Source organism: Aedes albopictus, chromosome 2, assembly GCF_035046485.1.
Source record: "Aedes albopictus strain Foshan chromosome 2, AalbF5, whole genome shotgun sequence".
In the NCBI taxonomy this organism is placed as follows: domain Eukaryota; kingdom Metazoa; phylum Arthropoda; class Insecta; order Diptera; family Culicidae; genus Aedes; species Aedes albopictus.
In genome coordinates this window covers 339,080,030-339,091,759 of record NC_085137.1, presented here as the reverse complement: position 1 = coordinate 339,091,759, position 11,730 = coordinate 339,080,030, and the positions used below count along the sequence as shown (strand labels likewise).

Below are 11,730 nucleotides of genomic sequence, written 5' to 3'. Positions count from 1 at the left end.
CAGCCCTCACTCCGGAAGCACTGATGATGACAAAGCCGCATTTTACGCGCAGCTCGAACGCGAGTACGACCGCTGCCCAAACCACGACGTCAAGATCATCATAGGGGATCTAAACGCTCAGGTAGGCCAGGAGGAGGAATTCAGACCGACGATTGGAAAGTTCAGCGCCCACCAGCTGACGAACGAAAATGGCCTACGCCTCATCGATTTCGCCGCCTCCAAGAACATGGCCATTCGTAGCACCTTCTTCCAGCACAGCCTCCCATATCGTTACACCTGGAGATCACCACAACAAACGGAATCGCAAATCGACCACGTTCTGAATGATGGACATTATCGACGTCAGGACCTGACCTATCGTGGCGCTAATATCGACTCTGATCACTACCTGGTGATGGTTAAACTGCGCCCAAAACTCTCCGTCATTAACAACGTACATTACCGGCGGCCGCCCCGGTACGATCTAGAGCGACTGAAGCAACCGGATGTCGCCACCGCATACGCGCAGAATCTCGAGGCAGCGTAGCCGGACGAGGGTGTGCTCGATGTGGCCCCTCTAGAGGACTGCTGGAGTACATTCAAAGCAGCCATCAACAACGCAGCCGAGAGCACTATCGGGTACGTAGAACGGAGTCGACGAAACGATTGGTTCGACGAGGAGTGTAGAGCGGTTCTGGAGGAGAATGATGCAGCGCGGGCCTTAATGCTGCAGCATGGAACCCGACAGAATGTGGAGCGATACAGACAGAAGCGGAAGCAGCAGACCCGTCTCTTCCGGGAGAAAAAGCGCCGCCTGGAAGAAGCGGAGTGCGAGGAAATGGAACTGCTGTGCCGTTCACAGGAAACACGTAAGTTCTATCAGAAGCTCAACGCATCCCGCAAAGGCTACGTGCCGCAAGCCGAAATCTGCAGGGATAAGGACGGGAGCCTCCTGACGGACAAACGTGAGGTGATCGAAAGGTGGAAGCAGCACTTCGACGAGCACCTGAATGGCGAAGAGAATGTAGGCACGGAGGACCAAGGTAGCGGAGGAAATGACTATGTTGGTGCAGTAGAGGACGGGAACAAACCAACTCCCACGCTGAGGGAAGTTAAGGATGCCATCCACCAGCTCAAAAACAACAAAGCGGCTGGCAAGGACGGTATCGCAGCAGAACTCATCAAGATGGGCCCGGAAAAGTTGCCCACCTGTCTGCACCAGTTAGTAGTCAAGATCTGGGAAACCGAACAGCTACCGGAGGAGTGGAAGGAAGGGATAATCTGTCCTGTCCATAAGAAAGGCGACAAGTTAATGTGTGAGAACTTTCGAGCGATCACCATTTTGAATGCCGCTTACAAAGTGCTATCCCAGATCATCTTCCGTCGTCTTTCACCTAAAGTAAATGAGTTCGTGGGAAGTTACCAAGCCGGTTTCATCGACGGCCGGTCGACAACGGACCAGATCTTCACCGTACGGCAAATCCTCCAGAAATGCCGTGAATACCAGGTCCCAACGCATCACCTGTTCATCGACTTCAAAGCGGCATACGACAGTATCGACCGCACAGAGCTATGGAAAATTATGGACGAGAACAGCTTTCCCGGGAAGCTGACTAGACTGATAAGAGCAACGATGGACGGTGTGCAGAACAGCGTAAGGATTTCGGGTGAACTATCCAGTTCATTCGAATCTCGACGGGGACTACGACAAGGTGATGAACTTTCCTGCCTACTATTCAACATCGCCCTGGAAGGTGTTATGCGACGAGCCGGGCTCAACAGCCGGGGTACGATCTTCACGAAATCCGGCCAATTTGTCTGTTTTGCGGATGACATGGATATTATTGCTAGAACATTTGGAACGGTGGCAGAACAGTACACCCGCCTGAAACGTGAAGCAGCAAAGGTCGGACTGGTGGTGAATGCGGCTAAGACAAAGTACATGCTGGTAGGTGGGACTGAGCGAGACAGGACAAGCCTTGGCAGCAATGTTACGATAGACGGGGATACTTTCGAGGTGGTAGAAGAATTCGTCTACCTCGGTTCCTTGCTAACGGCGGACAATAACGTGAGCCGTGAAATACGAAGGCGCATCATCAGTGGAAGTCGTGCCTACTATGGGCTCCAGAAGAAACTGCGGTCAAAAAAGATTCACCCCCGCACCAAGTGTACCATGTACAAGACGTTAATAAGACCGGTGGTTCTCTACGGACACGAGACATGGACGATGCTCGAGGAGGACCTGCAAGCACTTGGAGTTTTCGAGCGACGGGTGCTAAGAACGATCTATGGCGGCGTGCAAGAGAACGGCGTGTGGCGGAGAAGGATGAACCACGAGATCGCTGCACTTTACGGCGAACCCAGCATCCAGAAGGTGGCCAAAGCCGGAAGGATACGATGGGCAGGGCATGTTGCAAGAATGCCGGACAACAACCCCGCAAAGTTGGTGTTTGCTAACCATCCGGTTGGTACAAGAAGGCGTGGAGCGCAGAGAGCACGATGGGTGGACCAGGTGGAGCGTGATCTGGCGAATGTTGGGCGTGACCGAGGTTGGAGAGCTGCAGCTGCAAATCGAGTATTATGGCGGCAAATTGTTGATTCAGTATTATCATGAATTTGATGTTAACTAAATAAATGCAAAAATACTGTATGGTACCGGCGATCGCCACGGTACAATCTTGAGCGACTGAAGCAACCGGATGTCGTCTCAGCATACGCACAGAATCTCGAGGCAACGTTGCCGGACGAGGGCGAGCTCGATGTGGCACCTCTAGAAGACTGCTGGAGAACAGTAAAAACAGCCCTAAACGATGCAGCCGAGAGCACCATCGGGTACGTAGAAGGAGGAGTGTGAGGAAATGGAACTGCTGTGCCGTTCCCATAAAGCACGGAAGTTCTACGAGAAGCAATAGAAACAAAAACAGCAACAAACAAAATCAAAAGCGAAAAAGCATGTGAGCGCCGTGATCGAGCGGTTTGCGAACTACAGAATATTCGAATTATCTGTTTACAAGAAGAACGATGAAAAGTGAGTATAGTGAGACGTCTGTTTATCTGCGATAGAGCTGTAAATTACTTAGGTGAAGCAGTATAGCATAAAAAAAAGAATAATATCCATAATATTGATAAAGGAAAAGGTAATTTTTCCCGTCTACATGAAATACCGTCACTATTTGATGCAAGAAGATACCATTTCGCGGAACAACACTGTATGTATGTCGTTACAGCAAGCACGTGTTCAGTGCGCAAGTGCCGATACGCTCATTTCCCTCTATGACGTTTTGTCCCCACCTCTCTCTGACTGTAGAAATTTAACCCCCGGTGCCATCGGGATTCGTTTTCATGCAGTTTTAGTGAATCTTGATAGGGGTGTCGGTGTTATATCTATAGTAGCATTACATTTGCCGTTTTTTAAATTGAAACTGTTATGCATTTAGGTACTTTAGAATAAAGTTTTGACGCCATGATTATTGAAGTTTCTTTCTTTATAAAGGGCGAACACGATGAAATTGCCACACAGAAAATATTGTATAACTTTTGATTGCGTTCATCAAAATAGCTTTTTTGACCATAAATAGTATATTATGTGTAGCTAATACCATAAAATTTTCATTAAAATCGGTTGAATATTGGTGCATATATTGTCGATATCATAAAATGAGATTTTAGAAAATTTGTGCACCCATTTCAAAAAATTACTTAGGCTAAAACTTTTTTGTTACCTAATCAAAACGTTTGAAAATTTCAGTCGATATTCTTAACATAGTATCAATTAAGTGGTAATAATTTGATCGAAATCGGTTCAGTACTTTTTCTAGTAAATATCCAAAGCTCAAATCGCTTCAAGGTAAGTTTTAGGTACTTTTTGACCATTTTTAGTTCCGCGTGCACTATTTTGACTAGAACTGGTAACACTGTCCCGATAGGCCTTTTCATGTGACAGATCCGTGCATGCATTTGTTTACAAAGCTTGAACAACAGCTGCTAACAAGAACGTGTCATCTTCATAGAAGAACTGTCAAACGCCCGAACAATCAGCTGATTTAAGACGTCAAATGAAAAGGCCCATTTTTATAAAACTTTGACAGTGTAAAATTGTTGTGTTAAACTGTTTACAGTGAAAATTTCAGCTTCTCAAGTGGCAATTTCCTTGTTTCAACGATATCTCCGCCAATACTCAACCGATTTTAATGAAAATTTTATGGTATTAGCTACACATAATATACTATTCATGGTCAAAAAATTAGCTATTTTGACGAACGCAATCAAAAGTTATATAATATTTTCTGTGTGGCAATTTCATCGTGTTCGCCCTTTATGCTATTTTTGTAAATCTCTGCTCATGAACTTTTTTGAAAATATTTTAAAATGAGAAAATAAGTTTTTTTAGATTTTTCAATAAAATATTTAAAATTACTTTTTCTCGCACTATCTTTACTATTCTTTTATGCTAAAACCACCAAGTGCAATCATTGGAATCCCTACGCGGAAAGTCGTCCTTCCCCCTCTAGTCCTACCAACTCTTCACGTTGTTGTGTCGCATCTCCGCACCGTATATCAAACGCACCCAGCACTTCGAACGAAAACAAATGGCGTAAACAACGGAGAACACTACCGCGTTTCGGGTTGTGCAATTTCAGTGTAAAAAGTTGAATTTCTGGCTAGTGTTTTCTAATGTTTTTGTACAAATCCGATAATTCAGTCGTTCGCCAAACTACTAATCGTGTAGATTCCGATTGTTTGATTCAGAATCGACGGTGTTTGGTGGAGTAATTTACGCGAGTTCATTCAACTTCAGCTGTGTATGTGATGAAATTGTGCGGGTGGGCCGATGGAAGTTGTACGGTGGCTGCATAGGGTATTGTGCTGGAAGGATATGCTTCCGGATGACGACGTGGTTTCAGTTGTCGCCGGATCGATGAGGGTGGTGATGAGGGGTGCGATATCGTGTTTGTGTATAGTATAGGTTAGGTTGGGAGCAATGGTATCTGAATTTGAAAAGTCAATGCTTGCGAAAGAAAATATCTGCACAGTGATCAGTAAGGTTTCATGCTTAGTGGAAAAAGTTAATAGAAGAATTTCATTTAGACAAACGAAGATAGTTCTAAATTATTACTGTACCGAGGCAACTGTTTGAATGTATTGGTGATTGATGCCAAACAAATCTATCAAAACATTCTGCTGGATATTTTCAGATCACAAGTAAGTATTTATTTATCTAATTCCATTTCAAATTTGAGAGGGCCTAACCCAACTAACAATCACTCATTTAACAGGCACCATTATGACGAACTAATTCAGCATAATGTTGAATAACATTTGAATTATTTTCACGTACAACCTATGTTCGGGTTTTGTTCACACAAATTTGGAGAAGTTATAAAGCATCATGTTGTGCACCAACTTAGTTTTTTGTTGTTCAAAGCGTTTTACAAATGTACAAGAAAGTTGTTATTCAGCTTTGGCAAAAATGACTGAAAATAAATAAAATGCAAAAATGTTGAACTCTCACGGGAGTGTAATTATTTGCTCTTATGTTGAGAACACCTATTATGAAATAAGAAATAAGAATTACATATAAAATTTGGATTTAGGTATCCGGATTCGAACCTGTCGATTGCCAGCCGCATGCCTTCCTATCTGGGCCATTCTAGAGATGGTGAGATGCAGCACCCAAAGCAAAACATAATCTTCCCATGACTCAATAATGATCACTCCTGAACTTGTGTTCAGCAGTGGTGAATTAGCACAGCACGTGGTAATCAACTGAACAACGCCTTATACTTCAACAACTGTTCAGCCCAAAACACGTGTTTTCCATTCTGATTTCGCTGTCAGTATTTTTATCGCACGGTGAGAAAACTTGTATCGAATGCGGCCAAAAAGTGTTGGTCCTGTTGAAGATATTGTTTCCAGACGAACTAATTGCGATATGTATATGCTTTTATTCTTATTATTAAATATCGATCTTTAAAAATGTATGACAATATGTGGTGCGGTATGGTCTTGGACATGGTGCATTCACAGCATCTGTTCAGGTAATCTACTCATACTCAGTCCGGATCTTCGACTGCATTTTTTTTATTCATGCTTTCGTCATGGAATCTTGATATTATGTTCAATAAATAGTGCATAAGGATGTTTAAGGATACTTGAAATATATCGATTTCTGAATGCTGTTTGGTTATCTAGGTGACTGTGGGAACAATATTTAGTAAACACGACAGCGGAAGATAAAACATATAATAATCAAGGTACAAGATATCTTGTTACAGACTAATAATAATAAATAAATGCCTTATTTTTACGTTGATTACGTCTCTTGGCACTCAATGTTAAACTACATAATTCTATTCTGTTTTATTTCATGTGATTCGTTTAAAATTTTGGTTCTTTCATAACTTGGTTGTCTAAACAGTTTTAGCCATGATTTATCCCATAATCCGAACAAAGTTCCGAGTCGAACTATGACGGGCTGAAGACGTCTATTTGACAAGTGAAAATCACATTGTTCAGGAGCATATGCTTATCGATACATCAGCTAAATAAGATGCAGACAAATGTTTTATTAAACGCTTTTGTTAAGGAATCAATGCTTGTCGAATAAATTTCTTGTTAAACTTTTAAAAAGTGTTTTAATTTATCATTGTTGATACCTATGAGGAAAGTCGAAATTGACTATTTTCTCAATTAATAAATCATTTAAACAGTAATGTGTAGAGCATTATTTTAGTTCAGCTATCATTACCATTATTAAGCAACAATTCAGCAAGCTTGCTTGTTTGTGACTTGCAATTGTTAGTTGGTCTGCATGGTTTATGAACAAGGGGGTGGACAGCTTTGCTCAGAGCAAGCTTTTGTTGATCGAGCAACTGTGAGTTGCTCCCTGTTGCTCCCATTTGCTCAAATATTTTCCGCTGATCCAAGTAGTCAGACGTATGCCAAATATTCGACCCGTCAAACTTCGTTGAATCGGGACTCTTGGGCCTGAATCCGGAGCCAAAAATTCTAAGATGATGGGACTTATGAGTAAGCAACGTGAGCTCAGCTATTTCACGACATTCTTCAAACTCATAATGACCAAGAGCTACGTATCAGTAGGTCGTTTCCAAAGGAATGTTCTCCTCCTACGTATCTCAAAGTCAGTTTTTGCGGCACCCAGCTTTTTCCGGACTCACAGAAACATACACAAAACTTTTGTGAAAACTTGTTGGTTTAGCTTGTGATATTATATAATAGCATTCAGTCGTCGTCGAACCGTTTCGTATGCCTCGGAGTGTGGGTTTGAATTCCCCGCTCCAGTCGGTGAAAACTTTTAGTCAAATGAACATTTTTTCACAGAATCACTGGGCGTTTCGTGTGTTGCCCGTTGTTCCATGTTATGATCGTTTAGTCTGTGACAACCTCTGGTCTTTCATTTTAACTCCTAACCAGTTACAATTTGTGTTTGCATATTGTAGACACTGTTTTCTCACACCTGCAGGTGAATTCCGGTGTACAACTTCTTAGAAGAATTAACTCCCAGAAAGAATATCTTCTTTTCTTTGTGCTAGAGTTGCTCCACAGGATTGCTGAATTCATTGTATTTTACAACATTTAAACAAGAAATCAACACAAAGTAACATCGATGAGTTTAATCCTGAGCTGTGTTGGTAAAATCACCAAACGTCTTTGGTGAGTAATTTTGATGAGTTGCGCTGTCAGTTTTTTGTTGCGCGTGATTTATTCAAATGTTGCATGCTTGGATGGAAAATCAAGGTAACCCATTTTTGAAAAGTAGCAAAACAAACGTCAAAGATTTGGATGTTTCACGGATGTTATTGTAATTCTTCCTGGTAATTCTGCCAAGTATCCTTTCAGCTCAATTTCAGCTGATTTTAATAGGAATTCCCTATGAAATTTTCTCTTCGGTTTCGGTAGGATATTTCCTCTAGGGATTCCGCATGAAATTCCCTCTAGAGATTCTGCCAGGAGTTTCCTCTGGAGATTTCACTGGGAATTTCCTCGAGATTCCTCCGGGAATTCTGTCATGGGATTTTGTTGTTAGGATCCCGTTGGGATCTCCCTCTTGAGATTCCATCTGAAATACCCTCGGAAGTTTCAGCCCGGAATCCCATCTGTGAATTCCAACAGAAATTCCCTCTGAAGATTCGGGAAAGATTTCTTTCTGAAGGTTCCGCCAGGAGCTTCCTGTGGAGATTCAACAAGAAATTTCCTCTGGAAACTCGGCCAAGATTTCCCTATTAAGATTCCGCCTAAAATTCCCTCAGAAGATTCTGCCAGGAAATCTCTCTGGAGACTCCGTCAGGAATTCCGTCTTGAGATTTTAACAGGATTTCCCTTTAGAACAGGAATTCCCTTTGGAGATTCGGCAAAGAATTCTCTCTGACAATTCCGCCATGATTTCCTCTGGAGATTCCGTTAAGAGCTCCTTATGAGGAACCGGGAACTCGTTCCTGGCATTCCTCTGGTAATACCGTCTTGGGATTCCACCGGTAATTCCATCTGAGGATTCCGCCGGGAATTACGTAGAGGAATTTCCCTTTACAAATACAGTCAGGAATTTCCTTTGCAGACTCTGCCAGAAATTCTTTGTTGTAATGAGTTCCTTTTGGGGATTCCATAGAAGCTCCTTTTGAAGATTCCACCAGGAATTCCTCATGGTGATTCCGACGGGGATTCGTTTTGAGGTTTCCGCCAGGAATTTCTTTTGGATATTCCTTCAGGATACCTTTTTAGGAATTCCGTAAAATGTAACCACTTAGGGAACCCTGCAGGAGTTCCTTTTGGGGATTCCCAGAAGTTCCTTTTGAAGGTTCCTTTGGGTATTTTCTCCAGCGATTCTTTCGTAAGTTCCCCTAGAGATTCCTCCAGAAGATCGTTTTGAGGATGGAGAATTCCTCCAGGAGTTTTCTCTGGCGATTACCCAGCAATTCCCTCCTGATATTTTTCCAGGAGTTCCTTCAGAGTATTCCTCCAAGAGTTCTCTCTGGGAAATCCTCCAAAGGTGCTTCCAATTGAACCTATCGTTTGTTCGATGAGTTATTTACGTCGGTGGTGTCGCATCGATGTCACGCTACACGATAAGTCGTTCAACTGCAACAACCAGGCAGCTCATCAACCCATCGTAAGGTGGATCATGCTGAGCTGTTGAGCTACGCAGGGGAGCGAAAGGTGGGAAGCAAAAATTTGACAGCTGACAGTTGTCAGTGTAGGCTTTAATAATCTCAGAAAAAGTCTTATGAATGAAATTTGCTGATGAGCCCTGTCATTTTTTTCTACGAGCATGGTCGTTCCAAATATTATTTGACACACTTCCTCCAGAAATCCTATCAGGAATTCCTTCAGCGATTCCTCCAGGAATTCCTTCAGGAACTCCTCCAAGAATTCCTTCAGGTATTTCTCCAGGAACTCCTCCCGAGATTCCTTCCGGAATTCCTTCAGAGATTCCTCCAGGAATTCCTTCAGGAACCCCTTCAGGGATTCCTCCAGGAAGTTTTTCAGGGATTCCTTCATTGATTCATCTAGGAATTCCATCGAAGATTCCTCCGAAATTCCTTCAGGAACTCCTCCATAAATTCCTTCAAAGGTTCCTCCAAGAATTCCTTCAGGGATTCCTCCAGGATTTTTTTTTCAGAGATTCCTCCAGGAATTTTATCTTGGATTCCTCCAAGAATTCCTTCAGGTACTCATCAAGGAATTACTACAGGGATTCCTCCTGAGATTTCTCCAGGGATTCCATAAGATTTCGATTGATTTATCAAGGAATTCCATCTGAGATTCTTCCCAAATTCCTTCAGGTATTCCTCCAGGAATTCCTTCAAATATTCCTCCAAGACTTCCTTCAGGGGTTCATAAAGGAATTACTACAGAGATTCCTCCCGGAATTCCTTAAGAAATTCATTCAGACAATCCTCCAGGAATTAATACAGAGATTCCTCCAGGAATTGCTCCAGGAATTCCTCCTGGAATTGCTTCAGGGATTCCTCCAGGAAGTTTTTCAGGAATTACTTCATTGATTTATCTAGGAATTCCATCAGAGATTCCTCCGAAATTCCTTCAGGGACTCCTCCAAGAATGACTTCAAAGATGCCTTCATGGATTCCTTCAGGGATTCCTCCAGGAATTCTTTCATGGATTCCTGCAGATTTTCCTTCAGAGACTCCTCCAGGAATTTTTCAGGGATTCCTCCAGGAAATCCTTCTTGAATTCCTCCAAGAATTCCTTTAAGGACTCATCAAGGAATTCCTTCAGAAATTCTTTCAGGAATTCCTTCAAGGATTCTTCCAGATATTCCTTCAGGGATTTCTACAGGATTCATTCAGGACTTCCAGGGATTCCTCCAGGATTTCTCCGAGGAATACAGCAATAACTCCTTCAGGGTTTCCTTCAGAGATTACTCCAGTTACTTCAGGGAATTTCTCCTGGGATTCTTCCAAGGGTTCCTCCAGGGATTCCTCCCGAAACTGTTCAAGGAGCTCCTTCACGGGTTCCTCCAAGGATTCCTCCAGGGATTCCAAATTGATAATTTCATGGACTCCTTCTGAGATTCCTAAAAGGATTCCTCCAGGCATTCCTTAAGGAGTTCCTCCAGGAATTCCTTAAGAAGTTCCTCCAGGAATTCCTTAAGAAGTTCCTCCAGGAATTCCTTAAGAAGCTCCTTCAGAAATTCCTTCAGAAATATCTTAAATGGTTTATCTCATGGAATTCATAGGGGATTTCTTCAGGGATTCTTGCAAGGGTTGCTCCAGGGGTTGCATCGAGGATTCCTCTATGAATTCCTTCAGGGATTCTGCCAAAGATTCCTCCAGTGATTACTTAGGGATTATTTCATGGATTCCTCAGAAGATTACTCCAGAGATTCCTCAAGGGATTTCTACAGGAACTTTTTCAGTTATTCCACAAGGGATTAATTCAGGGATTCATGCAGGGATTCCTCTATTTATTCCTCCACTTCAGAGATTCCTACAGGAATTTCCTCCGGGAAGTCCTGTAATAATACCTCCGGTTTCCATTCCTCCAGGAATGTCATCAAATACTCCTACAGGAGTACTACTATGCAGAATCCCAGGAGGAATTTCTGTATGAATCCTTGAGAGAATTCCTTCAGGAATCCCTGAAAGAATTAACGGAGGAATCTCGTAATGAATCCCTATAGGAATACCTGGGAGCCCATATAGCCGAGGCGGTAAACGCACGGGTATTCAGCATGACCATGCTGAGGGTGACGGGTTCGATTCCCGGTCGGTCCAGGATCTTTTCGTAAAGGAAATTTCCTTGGCTTCCTTGGGCATAGAGTATCTTCGTGCCTGCCACACGATATACACATGCAAAATGGTCATTGGCAGAGGAAGCTGTCAGTTAAAAACTGTGGAAGTGCTCATAGAACACTAAGCTGAGAAGCAGGCTTTGTCCCAGTGAGGACGTTACGCCAAGAAGAGAGAGAGAGAGGAATACCTGGGGAAATTCCCGGAAGAATTCCTGGAGGACTCCACAGCGGAATTTTTCGAGGAATTTCTGAAGAAAACCCAGGAAACCCAGGAGGTATTCCTAAAGAAATCCCTGAAGAATTTGTGGAGGTATCCAAAGAGGAATTCTCGGAGGAATTTCTGGAAAAATTCCCGGAAGAATTTCTGGAGAAATTCCCGCAAAATTTCTGAAGAAATTCCCGGAAGAATTCCAGGAGAAGTCCCCGGGTGAATTTAGAAGGAATCGTCGGAATAATCCCCGGCGGATCCTCTGAAGGAATTC

General features: G+C 42.9%; 1 protein-coding gene across 2 annotated transcripts in view; it reads left to right on the top strand.

Annotated features, from left to right (window-relative positions):
* The first annotated feature begins 2,626 nt into the window (after positions 1-2,626).
* Positions 2,627-11,730, top strand: part of LOC109431677 (protein rhomboid) — a 351,008-nt gene continuing 341,904 nt past the window's right edge. Inside the window, exon 1 of one of the 2 annotated variants that reach the window (XM_062852611.1) lies at positions 2,627-2,811. The gene's annotated coding sequence lies outside the window, so the exon portion shown is untranslated. Of the gene's footprint in view, positions 2,812-4,455; positions 5,182-11,730 lie in introns of those variants that run through there. The other variant, XM_062852610.1, reaches the window with a different exon arrangement.